At 40.4% G+C, this 17,868-nt stretch overlaps 1 protein-coding gene and 1 pseudogene across 2 annotated transcripts in view; both read right to left on the bottom strand.

Annotated features, from left to right (window-relative positions):
- Positions 1 to 17,868, bottom strand: part of YES1 (YES proto-oncogene 1, Src family tyrosine kinase) — an 85,889-nt gene that overhangs the window by 56,222 nt on the left and 11,799 nt on the right. The window lies entirely within an intron of this gene.
- Positions 14,893 to 15,039, bottom strand: LOC116271557 (annotated as a pseudogene).

The following is a 17,868-nucleotide window of genomic DNA, read 5'->3' as shown; positions in this document are numbered from 1 at the left end:
TCAACCACCACATCCAGTTCATTAATTTTTCATGTTATTAATATTTGTAACAGACAATAAACACTAAAAGCTTTTTTCTTTTGGGAATAATTAGAAAAATCCTTTTCCTTATATTAAACAAAACAGGCATAATACTGATGGAATTTTCTCAAATTTCATACTGGCAGAAAAATATTCATTTTAAGACACATGTTGTCATATACACGGCCCAACTTTTCTTGTAATTTTAAATGTCCATGGGACAATTACTAAATAAAATGTCTAACTTATTCTTATGTTTTAAGAAAAATTAGGATGAATAATTCAATTTTGTTTTCATTACAACTTTTCTATATGCTCATATTAAAATGTAAATAATAAAGGTGTATGTAAGTGTGTACACTGGATGCACTAACTGATTTAATCCAGGCAATAACCACTGAAGATATGTGTTATTATTCCTGTTTTACAGAAAAGGAAACTGAGGCCGGAGAGGTTAAATAGGTTTTGGTTCTATGTCACAAAACTAGTGACAGAGCCAGAAGCTGAGAATGACCTCAGAACATTTCGACTCAGTGTCCATTAATTATTGCTGCTACAACAAATTACCACAAATGTAGTGGCTTAAAACAATACAAACGTATTTATCTTACAGTTCAGAAGTCTGGCACCGGTGTCACTGGGCTAAAATCAAGGTGTCAGCAGGGCTGCATTTCCTTCTGGAGATTCAGAGAAAATCAGTTCTTGCCCCTTCTAGCTTGTGGGGGCTGTCCACATTCCTTGGCTCACAGACTCCTTCCACCTTTAAGCCCTGGAATGTTGCCTCTTTCTGACTCTGCTTTGTTGTTACATTTCTTTGACTTTCCTGCTTTTCTCTTCCACTCCTAAAAACCACTGTTACTCTCTATTGTGCCTACCTGGATAAGCCAGGATAAACTCCCTATTTTAAAATCAGTTGATCAGGAACTTTAACTCTACCTGCAACTGTAACTCCTCTTTACCATGTAACCTAACATATTCAAAGGTTCTGAGAATTCACAGAGCATGGACATCTCTGGGAGTCAAGATACTGCCTACCACAGTACCCATGTTTATAATCAGTATATTACAAAAATCATGCTCATCTATTAGGGTTCAGAGAGTCAGTATGCTTCCATACTAAGCAACATAACTTAAATTAGGAGGATCACGGGTGTCCAACCCTTTGAATGTGAGGACTATTTTGCTTATCTGTGGTGGCGGATATCACAAAAGTTATGCACAGACCTTTTTTTTTTTTTTTAACCTCATCAGCTATCGTTAGTATTATTGTATTTTATGTGTGGCCCAAGACAATTCTTCTTCCAACGTGGCCCAGGGAGGCCAAAATGTTGGACGCTGGTGGAAATTATTAAAAACCAAGTGACTGAGTCAATGGAGTTAACTCATCCATCTAAATAAGTCTTAAAAGGAAACAAGCCAATAAGAGACACCATCTTCCCCTTCCCTCATCAAGCTTCTGAAGTATAACACTGAGTGTTAGGGGCAGAAAGAGGAACAAGTAAAGCTGGGCTTGTTCTAAGTAGCTGGAAGCAGAGAGAAGCACTCTAAAAGGTCTGAATCCTGGTGGTAGGGCTGTGGTTGGCATTATATTCAGCCTGTTCAGATGATACTCTACGCTACGGTTTGAATATCCCCCAAAGTTCACGTGCTGGAAGCTTAATCCGCGATGCAACAGTGTTGAGAGGTGGGATCTTTAAGATGTAAATAGGTTATGAGCACTGTGCCCTCTGAATGGGTTAATGTCACTATCATGGGAGTGGGTTTGTTATAAAAGCAAGTTCGTTGAGACCAGCCTAAGCCCAGTGAGACTTTGTCTCTACAAAAAGAAAAGGAAAAAAAAAAGCCAGGCACTGGTGAGCACCTGTAGTCCCAGCTACTGGGGAGGCTGAAGTAGGGAGGAATGCGTGAGGCCAGGAGTTCAAGGCTGCAGTGAGCCAGGATGGTGCCACTGCACTCCAGCCTGGGCAAAAGAGTGACTCTGTCTTTTTTAAGTGAGTTTCTCTCTCTCCCTCACTCTAACCCTCTCTCAGCCTCTCACCTTCCACCATGGGATAACGCAGCAAGAAGGCCCTTGCCAGATGTCAGCACTTTGGTATTGGACCTCCCAGCCTCCAGAACTGTAAGAAGTAAGTTTCTCTTCTTTATAAATTACCAAATCTGTGGTATTGTTGTAGCAACACAAAATAAACTAAGAAACCTTAAGATGCAATTGCTCTTCAAATAACCTCTAAATGAGAATTTGACAGGAAGCTGGTCTCCACATAGAAATTACTCAAATCACCAGAACTCAAAGATAGAAGATGGGGTAGAGGTGGGGGGGGGGGTGACTTCCTTCTTTGTCACAATATCAAACATGGAGACTTTTTTCCTTTTTTCCCCTCCCTAGAGTAGGAGGAAGGGGAGCTTGACATAAGAGTGTCAAGTTTGAGGGACACTGGCAAGAAAGCTAAGGAAACCTAAAATAGAATCTTTGTCCATTGTTGTGGTTAGCCTAGAAGGCACTTTGCAACATTCATTACTATAAACATCATCTTTAATAAATCCACACAAACACACACACACAGAGTTGCTCCTCATTATTTTCAATTCCGTATTTATGAATTCATCTGCTTACTAAAATTAATACCATATCAGTTCAGGGTGGCAATAAAAATTGATAATACCAATTTCTGCATTATTTAGCAACTGCTATTGTTTCCACTTGGAAACAGGAAACTAAGAGCCACTTGAATAAGAATGTATGGGAAAACAGGATTTGCTGCACATCAAGTTTTTATATGGTCAAGCTCCAAGGACCATATGTCTACCATAAAGTCAAATATACCTGCATGTTCTGAAGGACTTCATCCATTTACATTTTAATATATATAAGGCATCTCTGAACAAAAACACACATATAACAAGGTTGTATGATTTCTTTAAAAAAGCTCATAGGAGCCTAACCCTGATTCCCTCTAGGAGGAATGGTTCAGTCTTTGATAAGTTAGTGTTCATGATAATCTTACAGAACACAACCAGCACAAATAATGAGAACTGACTGTATATGAACATATTGATAGAAAAGATGGCCAAAATTATGTTTCTTTAAAAACTGTGATACATACTTTTTTTTTTTTGAGACAGTCTCGCTCTGTTGCCCAGGCTGAAGGAGTGCGGTGGCACAATCTCGGCTCACCGCAACCTCCACCTCCAGGGTTCAAGCGATTCTCCTGCCTCAGCCTCCAGAGTAGCTGGGACTACAGGTGCCCACCACCAAGCCCGGCTAATTTTTGTATTTTTAGTAGAGATGGGGTTTCACCATATCGATCAGGCTGGTCTCGAACTCCTGACCTCAGGTGATCCTCCTGCTTTGGCCTCCCAAAGTGCTGGGATTACAGGCGTGTGCCACCGCGCCCAGCTGATACATACTGTCTTTTAAAAAATTTTGTTGGGCTGGGCGCGGTGGCTCACACCTGTAATCCCAGCACTTTGGGAGGCCAAGCCAGGTGGATCACTGAAGGTCAGGAGTTTGAGACCATCCTGGCCAACATGGCAAAACCCCATCTCTACTAAAAACACAAAGATTAGCTGGGCGTGGTGGTGCCTGCCTGTAATTCCAGCTACTCTGGAGGCTGAGGCAGAAGAATCACTTTAACCTGGGAGGCAGAGGCTGCAGTGAGCCGAAATCGTGCCTGGGCAACACAGTGAGACTCTGTCTCAAAAAAAAAAAAAAATTCTATTGAATTTAGAATCTGACATTTAGAATCTGACCCAAATGATAAATACTGATCAAAAATTAATGTTTGAATCTATTTTTTAATGAAGAGAGCGGGGATAAAAAAAGACTGATATTAATCCATAGATCAACATATATCAAATTAATTTACTAGTTATGTGCATCTCCTTTTAAGCTGTGAAGACTTACTAATGCTTTGGAGTTCAACAACTGTCCTAGCCTCGAAATGTCCAGGTAAGGCATCAACGCTGGGTGACAAGAAAACAGCAGGTACATGAGAAAGGCAGGATGCACACTGACTGTTTCCAGACATTCCTCATATTTATATTTTGACTCTTCACATGCATTTACATGTTGAATCTCCCAACCATATGAACTTGCCTCCTCTGGCTTTTTGGAGTAAAATAATGAAGTAAAAAAATTAATATGGAAATAGCATGAATGGTTTTATTCTAGTTCAATAAAGGTGGTATATTAAAAAGAGATACAAAGTTTTCGACTCAAAAAAGTTGATGTTTCCTTTCTTTCCATTTTTATATTACTTGGGGGAGCCTTTTAGTATGGGCTATAAAATGACCATTTATATTCAGCTTTTCATTCCTTAGGATGACCTAAAAATTAAAGCCAGAACTTCGTATTTCTGAAATATTGCTTACTTCTGGCTACACTATTTTAACCCTAAAATCATTGCTTAAAATATGTACATAATAACGATGTGTATACATGTTAAAATTTTTTAGGTTTTATTAAAAAATAAAACCTTTTGATTTTCAAAGTTTAGCATATACAGATATGGAAGTTTCCATCTAGAAAGGCACAAATATTCTGTGGAAAACTATTTTAGAATGCAACAACGTTAAGAATTTTTGTAATCCTGATACTACTTTGTGCTCTTAAAACAGTATTAGGGCTAGGCGCAGTGGCTCACGCCTGTAATCCCAGCACTTTGCGAGGCCAAGGTGGACAGATCACTTGAGGCCAGGAGTTTGAGATTAGCTTGGCCAACTTGGTGAAACCCTGTCTCTACTAAAAATATATTTTTAAAAATTAGCTAGAGGTGGTGGTGTGTGCCTGTAGTGCCAGCTACTTGGGAGGCTGAGGCACGAGAATCGCTAGAACCCAGGAGGCAGAGGTTGCAGTGAACCAAGATCTCTCCACTGCACTCCAGCCTGGGTGACAGAGTGAAAGACTGTCTCAAACAAACAAAAACAGTATAAGAAGTATTTGCTTGCTCAGAGCATGTAAAAAAGTTTGTTGAACTGAATTATATAAAGATTTATCATATTATGGCCTCCATTTTATAACATTATTAGTTTTGAGAATGGATGTTTTAAATTCCATGAAATTACCTATACATGCTTTAGTTGTTTCTGATTGGAAACAATTTTCCACACTGTTGTTTAGCATTTATTGAGTACTGATAACAGAATATATGCTATAAAACCTAAGGAAATGGTATACAAGGTATTTTTTCAAAGTTTTCCTAAGTGAGATGACTATATTAAAATATTCATGACCCAACACACTTATGTCAAAAAGAGAACAAACCCCGCAATTCAAAAAGAACTACTTTGCGAGGCATGGTGATTCATGCATGTAATCCCAACACTTTGGGAGGCTGAGGTGGGAGGATGGTTTGAGCCCAGGAGTTCAAGATCAGCCTGGGCAACGTAGGGAGATCCTGTCTCTACAAAAAATTTAAAAAGTAGCCAAGTGTGGTAGTACAGGCATGTCGTCCCAGGTACTTGAGAGGCAAAGGTAGGAGGATCACTTGAGCTCAGGAGGTCAAGGCTGCAATGAATCGTGACTATGCCACTGCACTTCAGCCTGGGCAACAGAGCAAGACTCTGTCTCAAAACAAAAACAAAAACCTCCAAAACAAACAAAAAACCCCAACAATTTTCTACATCAATGAACTACAGCAAAGGTTGTATTCAGAGCAAAATTCAGAGCCCTATATACCTGTTACTAAAAGGGAAATAACATAAACAAATGAACTGAGCAATTTAGGAGGAAACAAAATTAGGGGAATTTACAATCTAAAAAAAATGGCCAGGCGCAGTGGTTCAAGCCTGTAACCCCAGCACTTTGGGAGGCCGAGGCAGGTAGGTCACCTGAGGTCAGAAGTTTAAGACCAGCCTGACCAACGTGGTAGAACCCCATCTCCATGAAATACAAAAAATTAGCGGGGCATAGTGGCACAAGACTGTAATCCCAGCTACTTGGAGGCTGAGGCAAGAGAATTGCTTGAACCAGGGAGGTGAAAGTTGCAACGAGCTGAGATTGTGCCATTGCACTCCAGCCTGGGCAACAAGAGTGAAACTCTGTCTCATAAAAATAAAATAAAATAAAATAAACTCTCAGCCGAGTGCAGTGGCTCATGCCTGTAATCCCAGCACTTTGGAAGACCAAGGCGGGTGGATCACCTGAGGTCAGGAGTTTGAGATGATCCTGGCCAATGTGGTGAAATCCTGTCTCTACTAAAAATACAAAAATTAGCCAGGCGCAGTGGCACGCGCCTGTAACTCCAGCTATTTGGGAGGCTGAGGCAGGAGAATTGCTTGAACCCGGGAAGCGGAGGTTGCAATGAGCCGAGATGGGATCATTGAACTCCAGCCTGGGCAACAAGAGCAAAACTCCGTCTTGGGGTGGGGGGCGGGGGGGAACCTCCCAAAAGAATTTTTATTTGTAAATCATAGCGAGATTTCTGTTTCTCGTTTCTAATTCATTACCTTTTCTTTTAATTTACTCTTAGTGTAACAAAAAATCCAGTATAATTTACAAATAAACATCAATGAAACAGATAAATCACTAGATTTCATCATAAACAAGAAACACAAAGGGAGAGTACACAGTATTAGGTATGAGAAGGGTACTAGAGCCACAGATGATTTGAAAAGAAAGCGATAACTTTGTATAACTCCTGCCAATAAAGTTTTCAGAACTAGATAAAATGGTTAACTAGGCAAATACAAATTAATAAAAATAACTCAGTTAAAAGATAGGAGACCTAAATAAAGCAATAACTATTAAAATAGTTTAAATCTTGTCTTAAAAAACTACCAGAAAAGCACAAATATTATGTATTTCATGGGTATTACAGGATGCTTTCTTGGTTGTAGCATCCTTCCAACAGACATCCGGGGTTATAAAAAGAGCTCCTTCCCAACTGTTACCTAGGTTTCTCAGAAATTCTCCATATTCATTCATTAATTCAAAAAAATATTTTTTGAAAGTCTAGGCTGGGCACAGTGGCTCACGTCTATAATCCCAGCATTTTGGAAGGCCAAGGCGGGTGGATCACCTGAGGTCAAGAGTTCGATTCCAGCCTGGCCAACATGGTGAAACCCCGTCTCTATTAAAAATACAAAAATTAGCCAGGCATGGTGGCGCGCGTTTGTAATCCCAGCTTCTCGGGAGGCTGAGGTGGGAGAATCACCTGAGCCCAGGAGGCGGAGGTTGCAGTGAGCCAAGATTGCGCCACTGCACTCCAGCCTGGCCAACAAGAGTGAAACTTGAAGAAAAAAAAAAAAAGAAAGAAAGCCTAGAAAGTAGAGATGCAACAGTGAACAAAACAAGGTCCGAGGCATCTTGCAGCTTGCATTCTTATTAAGAATAGTAACAGATAGGCCGGGCGCGGTGGCTCAAGCCTGTAATCCCAGCACTTTGGGAGGCCGAGACGGGCGAATCACGAGGTCAGGAGATCGAGACCATCCTGGCTAACACAGTGAAACCCCGTCTCTACTAAAAAATACAAAAAACTAGCCAGGCGATGTGGTGGGCGCCTGTAGTCCCAGCTACTCGGGAGGCTGAGGCAGGAGAATGGCGTAAACCCGGGAGGCAGAGCTTGCAGTGAGCTGAGATCTGGCCACTGCACTCCAGCCTGGGCAATAGAGCGAGACTCTGTCTCAAAAAAAAAAAAAAAAAAAAAAGAATAGTAACAGATAACATTAGGTGGCTGCTATGTGCTAAATACTATCCTAAGTACACTTGCATGTACTAACCCATTTAATTTAATCCTTACAACCACCCTTTCAGTTAAGGACTATTTTTACTCACCCCTTAAACATGAGGAAACTAAGGCACACAGATTAGGTAACTAGTCTAAGGTCAAAGATGCTCTCAGGCAATTTAGCTCCAGAACAGTACTATCCAATAGAAATATAATGTAAACCACAAATATAAGCCACATATGCAATTTTAAATTTTCCACTAGCCACATTTAAAAAGGTAAAACAAAGAGATTAATTTTAATATCTTATTTAACCTACTATATCAAAAACGTTCTCAACATGCAATTACTATTTAATAGTTGAATTATTCTACATTCTTTTTCCGTATTAAAATCTGGTGTGTATTGCGCCAGGCATGGTGGCTCACGCCTGTAATCCCAGCACTTTGGGAGGCTGAGGCAGGTGGATCACTTGAGGTCAGGAGTTTGAGAACGCCTGGCCAGCATGGTGAAATCCTGACTCTACTAAAAATACAAATATTAGCTGGGGGTGTTGGCACGTGCCTGTGAGCCCAGCTACTTGAAATCGGGTGTGTATTTTACACTTACAGTACATCTCAATTTGGACTAGCTACATTTCAAGTGCTCATCTATTATACTGGAGAGTGTGCATAACCACCGTTATATGTTTTTCTACTAAAAAAAAATAGTGTATTCTCAGGATGTAAGAATACACTATTCTTACATAATAGACACTATTTAGGGTCTATTAATAATATTAATTCACCATATTAAAAAATAAGGAAGTTTAGCCAAGTGTGGTTGCACGTGCCTGTAATCCCAGCTACTTCAGAGGCTGAGGCGGGAGAATTGTTTCAACCTGGGAGGCAGAGGGTGCAGTGAGCTGAGATTGTGCCACTGTACCCCAGACTGGATGACAGAGCGAGACTTCATCTCGAAAAACAAACAAACAAACAAAGAAGCCATATTGACCATTTTGGGTTTGGGTTAAAAAAAAAAATGAAAAATAAGGAAGTCAGGTGCAGCTGCACATATCTGTAGCCCCAGCTACTCTGGAGGCTGAGGCAGGAGGCCAGCAATTCAAGGCCATAGAGTACCATAATCACACCTGTGAATAGCACTATACTCCAGCCTCAGAAACACAGTGAGACCCCATCTCTTTATACACATACATAAATAAAAGGGTAGGGGAGGAGAAGGAGGAGGAGAAGGAGGAAGAGGAGGAAGAAGAGGAGGAGCAGGAGGAGCAGGAGCAGGAGCAGCAGAAGCAGCCGCCACCGCCAGGTGCAGTGGCTCAAATCTGTAATCCCAGCACTTTGGAAGGCTGAGAAGGGAGGATTGCTTGAGGCCAAGAGTTCAAGATCAGCCTGGGCAATATAGCGAGACCTTGTCTCTGTTTTTAAACAAATTTAAAAAAGAAAGAAAAAGAAAAAAAGCTATTTATTTCAATAAAAGCCAAGGGGAAAAAAGCTTAAATCAACACCCACCCCCACTTTTTAATAACTCTTATAAACTAAAAATAGAGGAATCCTTCCAAAATATTATATATCTATAGCTAAAGTTCAAGTCAACCCTGGCATCACAGCTTAATGGCAAACACCAGAAGGAGTCTTAACGCTCATTATAATTATTAATTTTGTTTTTCTTTGAGACAGAGTCTCGCTATGTCACCAGGCTGGATGCAGTGGTGCAATCTGGGCTCAACCTCCGCCTCCCGGGTTCAAGTGATACTCCTGCCTCAGCCCCCCGAGTAGCTGGGACTATAGGCACTTGCCACCACACCCGGCTCATTTTTTGTATTTTTAGTAGAGACAGGGTTTCACCATGTTGGCCAGGATGGTCTCAAACTCCAGACCTCATTATCCACCCGCCCTGGCCTCCCAAAGTGCTGGGATTACAAGTATGAGCCACCATGCCCGGCCATTATAATTATTACTTGAAAAGAGGTTTCACTCTGTCATCCAGGCTAAAGTGCAGTGGCATATCATAGCTCACTACAGCCTCGAACTCCTGGTCTTAAGCAATCCTCCCATCTCAGCCTCCTGAGTAGCTAGGGCTACAGGCATCTGCCGCCACACCCACCTAATTTTTTAATTTTTTGAAGAGATGGGGTCTCACTAAATCGCTCAGACTGGTCTCAAACTCCTGGGCTCAAGTGATCCTCCCGCCTCAGTCTCCCAAAGCACTGGGATTACAGGTGTGAGCTACTGTGTCTGATTTACATGATCCCTTATACAAAAAAAGTAAGAGAATTTACTGAAAAGCTATCAGACACAGATTTCTATAGGGGAGCTACAAAAATATATTGAGAAATAAGCAGTTTTGTAATATACCAAAAAGTTATAAAGTAGTACTCAATAAATGATAGGGACCTATCAAAAGTACACGGGAATTCATTTGAAGAGGCTCTTGCTGACCAAATATAGAATTTGAGCATCAAAAAAAAAAAAAAAAAAAAGGTGACACTAACAGATTACAACTAGTTGACTAAGGTAATCCATAAGTCACTCTAATAAATAAATAAGAACAGGAAGGTTCTCTCTTACAGAATCCCAACTACTAAACTTGGAATAAGAGAGCTAGAAAAGTATTATTTTACAACTCTTACTGCAATAATTAATTCAGCCAAGGAATCATCAATGGAAGCAAAAACTATTTCCTTATGTATAGTTTATTAAAAAGAGAAAAATGCTCATTTTATGAAGAAACCTGACAGATATCACTTAACTAAGTAATCAAAGTTAATATTGCCAATAGTAGGACAGACTAACACAGCGTGCCTCCTGATGTCTTGTACTCTGAAGAACATAATAGCCTTTATGTGGTACTCCTGCCTCAAATTCATAATCTAAATCAAATCATGAGGAAACATCAAACAAAAACTCATTGATGTACACTATACAAAACCAGTAGTCTAACTTTCAAAAAAATCAATGTCATGAAAGATAAAGACTGAAGAAATGTTCAGATTAAAGGAGACTAAAGAAACATGACAACTAAAAGCAACATGTATTTCTAGATTGGATTTTGGATTTTTGTTATAAAGAATATTATTAGGACAAATGGAAAAATGTATGAACTATTGTATTACTTTCCTTGCCACATTTCCTTTACTGTTCCCTCCTAGGGCTGCTGTAGAAAAAATGGCTTAAAACAACAAATTTATTATCTCATAGTTCTGGAGGCAGGATGTCCAAAATTAAAGTGTCAGCAGGGCTATGCTCCCCCTGAAACTCTGGATACCATTCTTCCTTGCCTCCTCCTAGTTTCTGATGGTAGCTGGCAATCCTTCGTGCTTCTGGCTTACAGGTGCATCCCACCAATTTCTGCCTCTGTTGTCACAAGGCATTCTCTCCGGGTGTCTGTCTTCACATGTGGGTTTTAGGTTTTTGTTTTGTTTTGTTTTTTGAGATGGAGTCTCGCTCTGTCACCCAGGCTGGAGTGGAGTGGCCGCATTCTTGGCTCACTGCAACCTCGACTCCCGGGTTCAAGCGATTCTCCTGCCTCAGCCTCCCAAGTTGCTGGAACTTCAGGCGCGTGCCACCACGCCCGACTAATTTTTGTATTTTTAGTACAGATGAGGTTTCACCGTATTAGCCAGGATGGTCTCAATCTACTGACCTCGTGATCTGCCTGCCTTGGCCTCCCAAAGGATGCTATTTCCAAATAAGGCCACATTTACAGGTACTGAGGGTTAACACCCTTTTGGGGAACATAACTGAATTCGCAACTGGAAATTAGGTAACTGTATTATACTGATGTTGAACTTGTTGAATTCAGTAACTGTACTGCAATTGTATAAGAAAATGTCCTTGTTTTAGGAAATACATACCGAAATATTTAAGGGTACTGAGACATTATGTTTGCAATTAACTTTCAAATGGTGGTGGCGGGGACCCACATACACACATACCCAAGGAGGGAACCATAAAGCAAAGGTGACAAAATGTTAACAACTGGTAAATCTGGGTGGAGGGTATCCAGGAGTTCTTTGTGCTACTCTTGCAACTTTTCTGTAACTTTGAAATTATTTCTAAATAAACTTGCAGCACTATTTTCAACAGCAAAGACTTGGAACCAACCCAAATCCCCATCAATGACAGACGGGATAAAGAAAATGTGGCACCTATACACCATGGAATACTATGTAGCCATAAAAAAAGAAGGAGTTCATGTCCTCTGCAGGGACATGGATGAAGTTGGAAATCATTATCCTCAGCAAACTAACACAGGAACAGAAAACCAAATACCGTTATGTTCTCACTCATAACTGGGAGTTGAACGACGAGAACACATGGACACAGGGAGGGGAATATCACACACTGCAGCCTGTTGGGGGGTGGGGGAAAGAGGAGGGGGAGCATTGGGACAAATACCTAATGCATGCGGGGCTTAAAACCTAGATGATGGGTTGACAGGTGCAGCAAACCACCATGGTACATGTATACCCATGTAACAAACCTGCACGGTCAGCACATGTATCCCAGAACTTAAAATTAAAATGAATACATACACACACACACACACACACAAATAAGACTGATGAGTAAGTACAACAAAAGTTCAGAGTCTATGTAAGAAAATAAAACTGGGATATAAAAGACAATCTCAAAAAATAAACACATCACTTATTTTTAGAAGGTACATTATAAAGATGCCCATCCTTCCTATATAAATCTAAGTAACATTAAATCAAAATCACAAGGAAGTTCATATGAAAAAGTAAATGCATATGAATAGCTGAGAAAGTTTTGAAAAGGAAAACAGGAAATTTGTCCTTCTAGGAATCACAACCTCATGGTTAAGAATATAGGCTCTGGGCCGGGCGCCGTGGCTCACGCCTAAATCCCAGCACTTTGGGAGGCTGAGGCAGGCAGATCACGAGGTCAGGAGATGGAGACCATCCTGGCTAACATGGTGAAACTCCATCTCTACTAAAAATGCAAAAACTTAGCCGGGTGTGGTGGTGGGTGCCTGTAGTTCCAGCTACTCGGGGGAGGCTGAGGCAGGAGAATGGTGTGAACCAGGGAGGTGGAGCCTGCAGAGCCAAGATCGCCCCACTGCACTTTAGCCTGGGTGACCGAGCGAGACTCCATCTCAAAAAAAAAAAGAGTCTAGGCTCTGGAGTTACAAAGTTAGGTTATAGTCCTAGCTTGTAATTTGAGTAAATTTAACCTCTTGAAGTCTATTTATCTATGAAACTAAAGATATCAAGAATACTTAACTCTTGATGGCTCTGTGAGAAATGAGTTAGTAAGTATGTTATTTATCACAGGCACCGTCACACAGTCAATTATCAATACACATTAGTTGCTGTTATCATGGTTATAATCAGCAGCATCAAGATATGTGGTATTGGCATAGAAATAAACAATTAGGACGGGTGCAGAGGCTCACGCTGGTAATCCCAGCACTTTGGGAGACCAAGGTGGGCAGATCACAAGGTCAGGAGCTCAAGACCAGCCTGGCCAACAAAGTGAAACCCGTCTCTACTAAAAACACAAAAACTAGCCGGGTGTGGTGGCAGGCGTCTGTAGTCTCAGCTACTCAGGAGGCTGAGGCAGGAGAAGCACTTGAACCGGGAGGTGGAGGTTGCAGTGAGCAGAGAAGGTACCACTGCACTCCAGCCTGGGTGACAGTAAGACTCCGTCTCAAAAAATAAACAAACAATTAAATCCCTCAAAAAGAGCCCAGAAACAGGCCCAAGTGTAAAAAGAATTTGTAAATGCTAAAAGGTGGCATTCTGAACCAGTGTGAAGACGGATTTAATAACTAGCAGTAGTGAGGTATATCACCTGAGGAAAGAAAAAATTACCTCACAACACACATAAAATCCAGAGCAAAGAGCTAAATGACTTGCAAGACAAAACAAAACAAAAACCTGTAGGGAGAATTTTTAACATCATCTTCAAGTGGAGAAAATATTCTTGAAACACAAAATCCAAAAGGTATAGAAGGAACATTATGCACAGACATGGAAAAGTCTTTGCAACATAAAGACAAAGAATATCTATAATATATTGAAGAGTCCCTAAAAATTTATAAGAAAAAGACAAGCCAAGAGTAAAACTGGCAAAGGTTATGAGCAAGCAGTTCACCACAAGGAGAGATGCATAGTAGCCTTCAATCGAAAAAGCAAATTAAAATAATTTTAAGATATCTTTATTCATATATATAACTAACAAAAATAAAATGATGTTCTATCAATCGCCCTAAAAAAAACCTGAGAAAATACAGAAAGAGCTTTAAACCTGCTAACATCTGTGGCTCTGTTTATCACCAAAAGAAAAAGCAACACCTATCATGCCATTAGAACACTTCATTATGGAAAGAGGAAAAACAAAAACAAAACACAGGTAGAAAAGCAATCACTGAACCTTACTGTTAGAAGGAAACTAAGCTTATGAGGTCTGACCACTCACCAACACAAGAAAGTACCACCGACAATGACCTATATGCAGCATTTACTCAAACTCCAGAGGCAAGGCAGTTCAATAAAGCACTTCTCAACAACTGTTAAAAATTACTTCTGGCCGGGCGCGGTGGCTCAAGCCTGTAATCCCAGCACTTTGGGAGGCCGAGACGGGCGGATCACGAGGTCAGGAGATCGAGACCATCCTGGCTAACACGGTGAAACCCCGTCTCTACTAAAAAATACAAAAAAAACTAGCCGGGCGAAGTGGCGGGCGCCTGTGGTCCCAGCTACTCGGGAGGCTGAGGCAGGAGAATGGCGTGAACCCGGGAGGCGGAGCTTGCAGTGAGCTGAGATCCGGCCACCGCACTCCAGCCTGGGCGACAGAGCCAGACTCAGTCTCAAAAAAAAAAAAAAAAAATTACTTCTTTATAATCTTCAAATTGCTTCAATATGATAACAAACATCTGTTTAACAAACTTTTTAAAAACTGTCAGGAATCAAAGGCAACTTTCAGTGTCTGCATTTATTAACATTCACCTTTAAGGCAACATCTAATCATTTTTCTAAGATATCTACCTGTCTCCATGATTTCTCTCTTACTGGTAGGGCCCAGGAAGTATCAGAAATATCTTTCAGAACCTTGGAATTCTTCTAGACCTAGAGACATGAAATCATGTAAAGCTACATGCATCTTACTATTTTCTTATTATTTATTTGTTTTTAATATTATAAACTTCACACTATGATCTCTTATGACAAAAAAATGACAGGGGAAAAGCACGAACACAGTCCCTCACTACTACAAATTCTGCATTTGAGGAAATCACAGGGGTCAGCACAACCAGAGTGCAATGGATGAGCCTCACTCTGGGAACCACCTTCATGATCATGGTATCTATCCTGCCAGATAAGTGTATTGTCTATTTTATTTTTGTTTGTTCTAGTTTTTCTAATTTAAAGAGCAACTTCTTGTTACAGAAATGAGAAGATAAAAAGGAGACACACTATGTGTTCTGTGTCACCTATTATTTCAAGTTTCCTGAACTGTAGATTCATGACTTCTTACTCTTGCTATAAATTTATCTCTAAGAATCATCAATATTGTTTTCCCTTTTTTGAAACATCAGTCATTGTAAAAATCCTATTCATCATCTGACAACATCCTAAGAGGTTCACAACCCTCTCTTCTACTTGACATTTGTCATGAGTTTCTCCTTCTGACTTACAGTCTATGCATTTAAACAAAAACAAAATAAAACAAAAACTAAGACCCAGTTGGAGTGATGATGGGGTGAGGCAGGGGAAAAGGGGAGATGGTGAGAAGATGCGCAGGGGAGCCACTTTAGCTCCACCCTAATTTCTACCTGCTACTACCCCCATGGAATTCTTTGATATGGCTAATTAGTATCTTTTCTCAATCACTAGAAGTGCTATGTAAATGGACATATAATACTTGTTCTACTCTGACTCCCTCCCTCCACCAGTGTACTTCCTAACCTTTCATATAAGAAGTCTGGGGCATTTTAAGACTTTTCACTCCTTCAGGGGGTACACTGTTAGAATTTTAAGCCTCACTCTTACCGGTTTTCCAATGTTTCCTAAAGTCTAGTGCACACATCTTAAAATCCAGAACTCTCTTTCCTGCTACTTTTAATATAAACCCAAGATGACACGGCTTCTATCTGCAAAGGTTCTTTCTAGAATTTACATATCACTAGCTTTTTTTTTTTTCTATTGATCCTAATTAAGTTCAAAATAGCAAATATCTTAACAGCTTACCACCTCAAATATAAAATTAAATTAGTCAGATGCTCTGCTTTAAGAAACACATTTCCAGAAGCTGTTGGACTAACCAGTTTGCTTTATACCAATACTGTAACCTGAATTAAGATACCATCGATGCCCATACCTTTCAAATATTCTAACCACATTTGTACAACCAAATAGTATTTTCCATACAGATGTCTAACTTGTGTAACTACTGTACTTTTCATCCCCTTCTGTGACAGAGATAACTACTTGTTCTTCCAAAATTCATTCTCCCCTTCTACGGTATGCAGTCCTCACTGGGAGGTGGCTGACCTGCTAGGAACTATTTTTTCCAGCTCTCCTTACACTCAGATAAATCCATATGACTTGCTTATATCAATGTAAAGTAAGAGGAACTGATGTGTGCCAGAGTTTTTAGGAAGTATAATTGCGACGCTGGGCATGGTGGCTCACGCCTGTAATCCCAGCACTCTGGGAGGCTGAGGTGGGTGGATCACTTGAGGTCAGGAGTTTGAGACTAGCCTGACTAACATGGTGAAACCCATCTCTACTAAAAATACAAAATGTAGCCAGGCAAGGTGGTGCACACCTGTAATCTGAGGGACTCAGGAGGCTGAGGCAGGAGAATCGCTTGAACCTGGGAGGTGGAGGTAACAGTGAGCTGAGATCGTGCCACTGCACTCCAGCCTGGGCAATAGAGTGAGACCCCATTTCAAAAAAAAAATTAATTTAAAAATAAAAAATACAGATACAAATACAAAAATTAGCTGGACATGGTGGCATACACCTGTAATCCCAGCTAGTTGGGAGGCTGAGGTGGGAGGATCACTTGAACCCAGGAGGCAGAGGTTGCAATGAGCAGAGATCGTTACACTGCACTCCAGCCTGGGCTACAGAACGAGACTCTGTCTCAAAACAAACAAACAAAAACAAAAAACAACAAAAAAAAGAAGTATGGTTATTCGATATTTACAGAATATGATATAAAGAAACAGAACTCCTATATTGTAAGTGGGTGAATATGCTTAGGTTAAATAGTGCTCTTTAACATTTACAAGCTATTAAACTGAATCAAACCTTAGTTTCTCCATCAGACTCAAGTAGAATGCTTATTTGAAATTCATCCTGAGCATTAATGATACTAGTTTAGCACAAGTCTACCACTTCAAAGAGTCTTGAGTCAAAAACATTTGTGGTTACTGCCTGAGCTTTTAGTGAAGAACTACTTGTTACTTCTTTCTCTCAGGCCCATGATAGGCAGACAATGCCAGCTGACTGCTGCATGTTCCTACAATCAAAAATACTTAATAAATGTCTATGTGTCATTGTTCTATGTGCTTGGAACAACTTTAGTAACCAAAACTGAGATCCCTACCCTCATAGAGCTTACATTCCAGTGGCAGCCATTCCAGTCATTTGGAGTTGGCAGTTCCAAGCCTATCTGCCAACCTTTATGTAAAGACTTAATAAACATGGGCAATAATAAACTGTTGAGTTAACATGTGAAGGAGTTGTACCGTAGATATTCTTTGCTGGATAATAATGCTACAAAAATTAAGCTAGTATTCCCGCTAGAAAACAATGTTTCAGCTTATTAGGGAGGACAAAGGGTACATTCTTAGATACATTTGGAGAAATAAAAGGAAATCAAAGAAGAAAAGGCTACTAAGATGGTGAAGGAAATTACTATTAACGTAAGAACTTGACACAGTGGCAAGAGAGTGGCAAATAAAATTTCCACTGGTAGCTTTAGATGAGACTCTTCTTCCAGACAGTGATGTTCATATAACAATAATAGTTACAAGGCTGGAGGTGGTGGCTCATGCCTATAATCTCAGCACTCTGGAAGGCCAAGGTCGGGGAGGATCAAACTCAGGAGTTTGAGACCAGCCTGGGCAACAGAGGAATGCCCCGTCTCTGGAAAAATAAAAACAAAGGCCGGGTGTGGTGGCTCACGACTGTAATCCCAGCACT

Source organism: Papio anubis, chromosome 19 (assembly GCF_008728515.1).
Source record: "Papio anubis isolate 15944 chromosome 19, Panubis1.0, whole genome shotgun sequence".
NCBI classification, from domain to species: Eukaryota; Metazoa; Chordata; class Mammalia; order Primates; family Cercopithecidae; genus Papio; species Papio anubis.
Note: the sequence above shows the minus strand (reverse complement) of the source record. Positions and strands in the feature narration are given on the sequence as shown.